Source organism: Bos indicus, chromosome 5, assembly GCF_029378745.1.
Source record: "Bos indicus isolate NIAB-ARS_2022 breed Sahiwal x Tharparkar chromosome 5, NIAB-ARS_B.indTharparkar_mat_pri_1.0, whole genome shotgun sequence".
Lineage (NCBI taxonomy): Eukaryota > Metazoa > Chordata > Mammalia > Artiodactyla > Bovidae > Bos > Bos indicus.
In genome coordinates this window covers 110,600,839-110,611,007 of record NC_091764.1, presented here as the reverse complement: position 1 = coordinate 110,611,007, position 10,169 = coordinate 110,600,839, and the positions used below count along the sequence as shown (strand labels likewise).

General features: G+C 51.4%; 1 protein-coding gene across 1 annotated transcript in view; it reads left to right on the top strand.

The window, feature by feature from the left end:
* Nucleotides 1-865: 865 nt before the first annotated feature.
* CSNK1E (casein kinase 1 epsilon) overlaps nt 866-10,169 on the top strand; it is a 36,956-nt gene continuing 27,652 nt past the window's right edge. The window contains exon 1 of the mRNA XM_070790397.1: nt 866-927. The gene's annotated coding sequence lies outside the window, so the exon portion shown is untranslated. The remainder of the gene's footprint in view (nt 928-10,169) is intronic.

Sequence of the window (10,169 nt, the reverse complement as noted above, 5' to 3'; positions counted from 1 at the left end):
TTTCCTTGTATGCTTAGCTGTTTGTAAACATAACTCTTCAATGGTTGCATAATATTCGATGGTGTGTTTGTGCTGTTCACCTGAGCCGGGTGTTGGACACTTGAACTAGTTCCAAGTTCACCACAATAAGGAACAGGGGACACGTATGCCTGAATGACTTCCTCAAGATAGATTTTCAGAATGAAATCACGGAGCCCAAGGGCCAGCACATTTTCAAAGGGCTTGGAGAGGTGAACCCGGGTGGTGCTCTTGATTTTTGCCACCGTTTTGCTAGAATTTTCAACATTGAACTTTGCCAAATATAAACAGGCTCTGATCATACAAAGAAGATGGAAACATTTTCTGACTATGGGTGTCAGATGGCAGGTAATTTCCCCTGATACCCAAGAGCTGGAATCACCCTTCTTGGCCGTTCACGCACACCCTTAGCAGGAGGTGGGGTCAGAGGGTAGTACAGAGAGCGGAGTAGGAAATGAAGAAAATACTCGGGGGGAATCACAGGCTACCCCCGTCCCTTCGATCACTCCTTACTCCAGCTGACGTGAACCTGAAATCTGAGAACTCCGCAGTTCTGTGTTAGCAGAGGGATTTGGGGGTGGTGGTGGGACCTCCCCTCTCAGTCCGCCCACCCCCGAGGGTCGCACTTTGGAGGCACCGCTGATGGATGGCTGGGGGCCCAGTCCGAATGAGGTGTGCGTGTCGGGGGAAGTGTCCCCTCACCTCACCCCGCAAACACGAGAATCACGAATCCCCGCGGGCCTGGAAGCGGGGGAGTGGCCGGGAAGTCGGGGGCGGGACCGATCTGGTGACGTCACGGCCCCGCCCCTGGCCGGCTCCCTCCTTCCTGCGCGCGGCGCGCTCGCAGAGTCCTCACCTGGAGGGACAGGTGTGCGCATCTGGCATCGGAGGCCAGCCCACGAGTGTCAGGTGAGCGTCCGCAGGAGCTCCAACCGGGGGAGCTAAGAGGAGGGTCTGGGGTGGGAGTCTTCACTGGACCCAGAAAAGAGCCTGGTCTAAGAGCGAAGCTGGTCCGGCGTGCGAGGAGGTACTGGTTTCTCCCCAAACTACCTATCTCTTGTTTATAGTCACGGTGTACTGAAAGCGTAGCCTTTGGAGGGATTTGAAGGAGGGGAAGCTGACGGGGAAATAGCAGATTTCCAAATATTTCAACCACAAATTATTATTTTTTTACACGGTATCTTTTCTTTGTTGTAAAAGTAACAGACACTGATTGTTTGGCAACTGGATAAAAGTAGGAAAGAAATCACCCATGGTACTAACACACAAGCAAAACAACTGTGGCTATTTTGATGTATTTCCTTTCAATCTTTTTTCTGGAGGCAGTCATTGTAATGCAACTTTATCATACTGTATTTACAGGTTTTGTGTCTTCCCTTCTTAACATTGTGTCATATGCATTTTCTTGTGTTGTTATTAGTCATTCCAGTATGTATAATCATTATTTTTAATGGCTGCATAATGTTACATTTGAAGGATGGGCCGTAGTTGGGTACCATTCTGAACACTTGGAGGAAGGATTAGAAGGGGGGACAGAGATGTATAATAGAAAGAACATGGGCTCTAGGTCAAGGAGGCCTTCAACAAAGGAATCTTGGGAAAGATCTTTGCTTTCTCTAAGCATCAGTTTCCACATCTGAGAAATGGCTACATAAATCTGTTTCCCCAGGGTACTGTGAAGATTAAGTGAGCTAATTTATGTAGACAATCCCCATCTCCCACCCAGCTCCCATGGTTCCAGCAGAAAAAGGGTCCACTTGTTTGTGAGGTTGGAGGAGGGATTTGGACGAGTGGAAACTGCTCAATGAGTGGAGTAGAGGAAGAGTTGGGGATGGAGGATGGGTTCTTGGGGAAAACCTCAGAATGGAGAGGCCTCTGGGTCTGGGAAAGATGGGCATGGCCATCCACTGTGTTTGGGACAGGCACAGACAGGGCCCCTAAGGCCCTGCTGGCAACCTCCAGCCACCTCCTTGGGTTCAGCTCCTCAGCTTCTGGAAAGAGTTCAGAGTGAGCGGATTGCAAGAAAAGTAGAGTGGGCAGAGGTGGAGCTTAGTCGTCAGCCCCTTGTACAGATAAGGAAACTGAGGCTTGAGCACAGGTGATTTGTTCAGGATCCACACAGGCAGCAGTAACAGAGTACATGTGGAGTCCCAGGCTCCTAATACCCTCAGGGGCCTCCACACCAGAGACTACTCAGTGTAGGAAGAGGAAGAGGTCAGGGCTGAGTCACCAGCTGCACTTATACCAGGCTAAGTTGTGCTTAGAGAAAACAGATGTCTCTGTTCTGCAAGCCTCCATTTTCTCATCTGTCAAATGGGGAGAATAACTCCTCACCTACCTACTTAGTACCCACTGCCAGGCCTGCCTATCCACAGCTAGCCAGGGCCTCCTTCCACTTTCAGGGACATAGTCTGTCTCTGGTCATACACCCTTACTCTGAGCCCCTCATCTTCTTGACCCCTAGCCATCTTCAGGGGGATGGGGTCTGGGACTTGTCAGCTTCACTAGGCTGTGGCCACACTTCAGTTAGAGTGGGAAATCCATACTCTCCGAATCATCTGTTTCCTGACCTGGGACATTCTGTTCTGTGTTTCTAATTTGGCTCTCCCATAATGTGCCCTGACAGCCCGCTCCCACTGGATGAGAAGGACTCTGAATCCTGGCAGGAACTCCTGAGGACTAAGAAAATCTTGTACTGAGGGTCTACAATCCTCTGAGGCTTTCTCTTTTCTTTATTCTTTTTTGGCCAAGCTGCGGAGCTTTCGAGATCTAAGTTCCCTGATCAGGAATCAAATCCCCCAGGGCCCAGCAGTAGACACGCAGAGTCCTAACCACTGGACCATTAGGGGAATTCCCTTGAGGCTGTCTGTTTCTGCCAGGCCTGTCACTCCAGGACAATAACGAGGGTGTCAGGGATCTCTGATGTTCTGAAGCAGAATCGGGGAAGTCGCCTTCCAATTCACAGAACTTGAGAACTAAGACTTGTTGAGAGCCTCTTGTCCTCTCAAGAGGTTTGCCAGCCTCTTTTTCTAAGTGCTTTTGAGCCATACTATGAAATTGTCCCCTTATTGTTCCCATTTTACAGATGGTGAAACTGAGGCACAAAAAGTTAAATAAATTACTCACATGGAGCCAAGATTCAATCCTGGCCATGCTAACTCAAGTGTTGGTTCCCATTACTGCTGCCTCTTTAGCCTACAATGGTGTCTGATTTGATGCACACCTGTTGTCATCTTCTGCCTGGACCATCAGGGCTTTCTGGGATGTCAATATCCTGCTGATGTCCTGTTGATGTCCTTAACCCTGGTCACACTGATTTCTAATGACTCATTCTGGGTTCTGAGTCTGCAACTGACACACTCCATCAGAGCAGGGCTCATCCCAAGGCCCAGACCAAGCCTGGCTCTGCTTCCTGTAACTGAGTTGGTTATAACTGCACATATCAATATGTGTCAGGCTCTGGCTACAGACTTTTGGTCCATCACCTCTTTTAATCCACTTGAGTGCTATTACCACACCAATCCCTGAGATGATGAAATGAGGCTTCGGAAGGTTTTATAAACTCACCCTGCCACATAGGCCAGAAGTAGCTGATGGAGGACTTGAATCCAACTCGTTGAAGCAGGGTCTCTACCATCACTGCCTCTCAAGTGAGAACGCATTGCAGGGCTCCTAAACACTAATGCAGACTTTGGCTGCATACCCAGTCTGTACAGATAATTTTGAACATGGCTTTTGTATTTAAATGTATGTCTGTTTGTTACAACTTAAGTGTGTGTGTATATATATATTTTCTGTGTTAATGCATGTGTGTGTGCTGTGCGCACTGTCTCTTCAGTCGTGTCTGACTCTTTGCTACCCTGTGGACTGTAGCCCGCCAGGCTCCTTTGTCTATGGGATTCTCCAGGCAAGAATACTGGAGTGGGTTGCCCTCCTCCAGGGGATCTTCCTGACCCAGGGATCGAACCCCTGTCTCCTGAAGCTCCTGATTTACAAGCGGATTCTTTACTGCTGAGCCACTGGGGAAGCCGCAATGTGTGCATTATAAAACAAACATTAAATTAGAATACTTAGGGAATTCCCTGGTGATCCAGTGGTTAGGACTCCACACTTTCATTGTCAAGGGCTTAGGTTCAATCACTGGGTCAGGGAACTAAGATCCCACAAGCCACCCAGCATGGCCAAAAATAAATAAATAAAAATAAAATAGAATGTTTAGAAGGCTCAGGTGAATAAGAATACAAATTCCATTTTTTCTCTTCCCACACCCCAGTGGATCACTGCATGAACAGGTATCTACTTTGGACATAACCACCTTAGTGGGCCCCAGAATCCCCTGGATGCTTCCAGAGTGGGTGAGCAGACTCATTTAGTGGGGGCCTGAGATACGTGGGCAGGTCCAAGTTGGCCCGAGGGAGACAAAGGCAGACTGGGGCCCAGTCCCCGAGGATAGGGTGGGGCTCCAGAGTGGATCTGGGCTTCCCTGGTAGCTCAGACAGTAAAGCGTCTGTCTACAACGTGGGAGACCCGGGTTCGATCCCTGGGTTGGGAAGATCCCCTGGAGAAGGAAATGGCAATCCAGTCCAGTACTATTGCCTAGAAAATCCCATGTACAGAGGAGCCTGGTAGGCTACACAGTCCATGGGGTGGCAAAGAGTCGGACATGACTGAGCACTTTCACTTTCCAGAGTGGATCTGGGAGGGTAAACTGAGCCTTTCATAGCCTTTATGAACATTAGGTCAGATTCTCCTGGACTCTCGAGTTTTGAGCTGTGAAACAGGTGGGGCCATCTCCAGCTCCCAGGATTGTAGAATTCAACCAGGTTCAATCACGAGCGCCTAGTGTGGCCACGGGCACGTTGTGTATCCAATAAATGTCAGTTTGCTAGTTCAACTCCTCCCTCTCCTTTTCACCCATGTGTAAAACGTGAAGCTGCTCTGAGCTAACAGTGGATAAATCCCCTATTTAGCTGTTTTGGTTTGGAGACCCTGCTGACCTCCACCTTCTCCCCAGAGGGAGATTTGACTGGGTGCCATTTGACTGGTCTGCTCCCCAACCCCCAAATATCTGAGGTTCCTTCCATAGGGCATTCACCTGGGCTGTTCTTTTTTAGCTTCTGTCTCGTCGCCATCCTCAAATCCTATCCACTTTCAAGTCCCACCTCCCCCCACCCTCACCAATGGCAACTCCTGAGTCACTGAAAGGGCTGGGGCTCAGTGTGCTTAGAAGGAGACTCAGGGACTTGTCTGGATGCTCTATGTGTGCAGCACCTCACTTGAAGTTAAGAAAACCCAGAACTTCTCCTAGTACATCTCATAGAACGCCCCAGTGGAGGGCCAGGGGACGGCTGGCCACCATTTGGTGCCTCTGCCGACTGCAGGCCACGTGGATATGTCTGGCATTGTTAGTCCATCTTTTTTCTTTGGTACACCTAGCCTCCCCCCAGCGGATTTTCAACTCCTGGTGAGCAGAGTCCGGTGAGCATCTCTCAGGCCCTGAGAGAAGTTGGCATCAGGAAATGTTTGTGGACAGACATGTGACACAGTGAAGACATGATGAGTCGCAGCAACTATGCTGAGTTGAGAAGTGCTGTGGGAATTGGGATTATTAGCCATGGCAATCATTGTAATTCCCGTGGCCTGGCTAATGAGTGGTTGTGTATCCTGGGGACGGGATTCCTTGGATTCCCCGAGGATGGAAGGCGCGAGTTTTGGAGAGAGTCAACAGCAGTGTGAACAGGGGAGGTTGTGCCTTGTTCACAGGGGCCAGGTGAGCCCAGAGGGGCGGCCAGGGGACAGGCTGAGTTGTTGGAAGGAAGTGGATGAGGGTGGGGCTAGAGGCAGGGTGATGTGGTCCTTTGGTGATGCTGGGGTATTTTTAGTGCTCACTCTGCCTTTGGGACACGTGGCAGACATTCCTAACTCCTCTGGGAGTTGATTTCCCTTAAGAAGACAGCAGCATAGGAAATGCTGAGAGGGTGTGCCCTTGCCGAAGGGCGGGCTAGAGCCCACCACAAGAAGGCAGGGAGAGGGTGAGGAGAGACCACAGGCCTGTCCCTGAGGGGAGGCTGTCAGGCCACATCTGGCCCAGGGATGGAAAGTGCCCGGCCCCGCCTCCACCCCCACGACCACACACCCGGGCAGAGTTTGCTCATTGCACAAGTATTTATGGACACCCAATACCAACTAAGGGCCCACGGGAGCAGCCTGTTACATGAGGGGTCCTTTCTCTAGGAGATTATGTTCACGAGCATTAAAAATAAACGAGCTTATGTGTTCAGCCTCCAGCAAGTTCCGTAAAGACAAGAAAGTCAGGGTGATCCAGCAAACCAGGGTGGCCTGCTTTAGATTGTGTGATCAGGGAAGGCCTCTGTGAGGAGGTGACTTTTGAGTTGGGTGTTGAATCATGAGTAGGAGGCAGTCACTGAAGACCTGGGTGGGGGAGATCACTGTAGGCAGAAGGAGCGGGAGGGTGAGGGGCCCTGAGGTGTGACAAAACGGAAAGACGAGGAGAGGGTTTCAGGGTGAGACCTGAAAGGCAAATTGGGGCCAGATCGTGGCAGGCCTGGGAGAGGACGTGGATTTCACACGGCTAGAAGGAGCTGTGATGTATTTTCAGTAGCAGAGGGACACAACTTCAGCATTAACAGACCAGTGTAGGGTCCAAGTAATTCAAGCCAGGTTCAGAATGCAGTTGGGAGGCAGAGCTGACAGGAAGTGCACGTGTTTTGAATATGGGGGTGGTGATGGGAAGAGAACCCTTTCCCATTTGGCCCAGATGTGTGTGACCTCAGGTATTTCTTAACAGAGTGCCCGGATGTGGAGTGTGTAGGCCATTCCCCACCCGGTCCAGCCTTGAGTTTACGGACAGGAAGACTGAAGAAAGAGCCTTACAGGTCTCCTTGTCCAGCCCTCTGGAGGGGGGCTGTGAATTCTCCAAGGTCCCACTGAAGTTCAGGCCTCCTGGCCCCGGTCCAGGCCTCTTGCTGCCCTGCCCTGCTGCCTCTTGGCTGAAGCTGGCAGAGGAGGGAGGAATCACTGCCGGAATGACCTGACTAGTCATGACGATGTGGTGAGGTCACCCAGAAGAAGCGTGGAAAAGCAGTGGAACCTGGAGAGGGCAGGCCAGGGCAGGGCATCACTGTAGCAGCAGCCGGGGGGGGGGGGGGGGCGCGGGGCGGGTGGGGTAAGAGGGACGTCCTGGAAGGGTCTGGGGCAAAGGGCCAGGGTGAATGGAATAAGGCAGCATTTTTAGGCTAGCATGCAGGACAACCTCTGAGAGCAGAGCCTACGTGGGCCACTGACCCTCGGGGGTCTCGGGAAAGACACTAGTAGGAGGACCCCAGATGAACTTCTCCTAGAAGCAAGAACACAGATGTAGACAGAGTGGGCAGGGCCAGTGGCTCACCTGGGCCCAGCTAGGCTTGCATCCTTCCAGCCCACCCACCCCAAAGGGATTGGTGGAGGCCCCTCTAGGGGGAGGTAAGGTAAGGAAAGAAGAAGGGATCCAGGACAGGCCTGTTTGCTCCCTAACTGCTCCTCAGAGCAATCAATAGCATCAGCATCTTCCTCTTATTCTGGACTTTTTCTGCACTAAGGTGTTTCTGTGCATGCCCATCTGTATTATCTCCACTTTACAAATGAGACTCAGAGAGTTAAAGGAATCTTCCTAGGGTCACACAATTCAAAAGTATCAAAGTCAGGTTTTTAACCACTGTGGGCTACTGTCTCAGACTCCCTCTGTGACCTTGAGCAAGACTCCCTGAGCCCCAGGCTCTCTGCCTGTGAAATGATGGAGTTGGAGTAAATGAGCCCCATGAGGCCCCCTGTCTCTCCACTGGGTCCCAGAATTGATTCTCGGGTAGAGGGGCTTAGTGGTCTGATGGAGGGGGCCAGGGTCCTGTCCCGGAGCTGTGTTCTCCACCAGCCTGGGCAAGGTGATTAAGAGCATAGGCTCTGCCAGGCCACTATCTCTGCGGAGGATACACGTGAAGATTGAATGCAGGTAACAGGGCTCAGGGAGGGCCTGGCACACAGTAGGTGCTCAGTAAGTGATAGCTCTTAGTGTATTCTCAGAGCTAGTGAAGGCCGCCCTTTCACAATCCAACCATTCACTCCTTCAGCACGTATTTGTTAAATCCCTCCTGTGTTTCTGAAGGACAGTAGTCTTGATCCTGGTGACCTAGTGATGCCCCCAGAGAGCTTTAACTCCCTGCCTTCTGATATTCCAGTGGGGGAGGCGGACCAAAAAAAAAAAAGCCACATGAAATAAATACCATGTAGAATAAGGTAGATAGTGATAAATGCCAGGACTCACTGGGAAAGACCCTGCTCCTAGGAAAGATTGAGGGCAGGAGGAGAAGGGGGCGACAGAGGATGAGATGGCTGGATGGCATCACCAACTCGATGGACATGAGTTTGAGCGAGCTCTGGGAGATGGTGAAGGACAGGGAAGCCTGGTGTACTGCAGTCCATGGGATCGCAAAGAGTCAGATACGTCTTAGTGACTGGACAACGAAGTGCCAGGAAACAAAACAAAGCAGAAAAGGAGAGGGAGAGGGAGGCAGTGTCTGGAGGAGGGTGGGGGGTGGGGGGTGGATCTTATATCAGGACTGGAAGGCCTCCCTGTGAAAGGGACTTGAAGGTCCTGACCTGAGCGAGGGAGGCTAATCCCTGCGGGAAACACGTCCTTGGCAGCTGGAGAGCCAGGCCTGAGATCCTGAGGCTTTGGGACAGCCTTGTGGGACAGATTGTGTAGGGTCATTTTTTTTTTAATGGTTTTTTTTTTTTTAATTCCTTTTTTAAAAACAATTTTATTTATTTATTGTTGGATGTGCTGGGTCTTCCTTGCTGCGTGGGCTTTCCTCTAGTTGCAGAGAGTGAGGGTTACTCTCTAGCTGTGGTGGTGTGCGGGCTTCTCATTGCAGTGACTTCTCTTGCAGAGCACAGGGACACCTGGGCTTCAGTAGTTGCGGCTCCCCGGCTCTAGAGCACGGGCTCAAAAGTTGTGGTGCACAGGCTTAGTTGCTCTGCGGCATGTGGAATCTTCCCAGATCAGGGATCAAACTGTGTCTCCTTCATTGGTAGGTGTATTCGTTACCACTGAGCCACCAGGGAAGCCCCCATAATTCACTTTTTCAATATTTTCTTGGCCATGCAGCACAGCATGTGGGATTTCAGTTCCCTGACCAGGGATCAAACCCTCATCCCTTGCATTGCAAGCTCTTAAGTCTTAACCACTGGACCACCAGGGAAGTCCTATGTAGGGTCATTTTAAGGATCCTCCCTGCTGCGTGGTAAATCTACAGTGACCTCCCCCTGCCCCAAGATTCAGGTTGCAGGTGCCTTGGGGGTGATACTGAAATCTTTCTTCTCATCACTGGGCACCACAAGCTTCCCAGCCCAGTGCTCTGGGTTACCAGAAAAAGTTCAAGCTCTCAGGAATGGCTGCCCCTGACCCAGTACAGAGGAGCTGAAACCCAGAGCTGGACTCAGTGATTAGCTCCTCACTGACACCTATTGTCCCAGGCCTGATTGCATCTTCTGGGTGGGTGGGTTGGTGAGGGAAGGGGAGGGAGGGGGGCTAGGGGAACTCCAGCCTGACACACCCTTGGGCTTTAAAGTTGGGAGTCAAGTCCTGGGAGGAATCATTGAGAATCCAGTCTGGAACCCAGCCTCAGGCCCAAAGGCTGCTAGACAGAACTCCCTTTGAATCACCTTTGAATCACCTCCCCACCTTGGCTGGGTTTTTCGGCCCCTCAGTTTTTTCTGAGAGCTGAGAGGCAAAGTCCTTTAAAAGGACTCATGGGTGGTGTCAGAGGGGAGAAGGAAGGAGGAGAACTTGGGCCCACAGAACAGCTAATCGGAAGGGGGTGTGGGGAGCATTCTTCCGAGGAAGAGACTGGGTGGGGACTGGGGGGAGAGGCTGGGGACAGGCCTTGAGGCAAGGAGTGGGTCTGAAGACTGGTTACCAGGATCAACAGTGGTGTGTGTGTGTGTGGAGGGGGGTCAGTTACAGGTTTTGGAATGGGAGGGGACATGTGACAAGACTGGGAGGGGAAGCTGGGACATCTGACTGTTAATGTGTGTGTGTGTGTTAGTTGCTCAGTCATGTCCGACTCTTGGCAACCCCATGGACTGTAGCCCGCCAG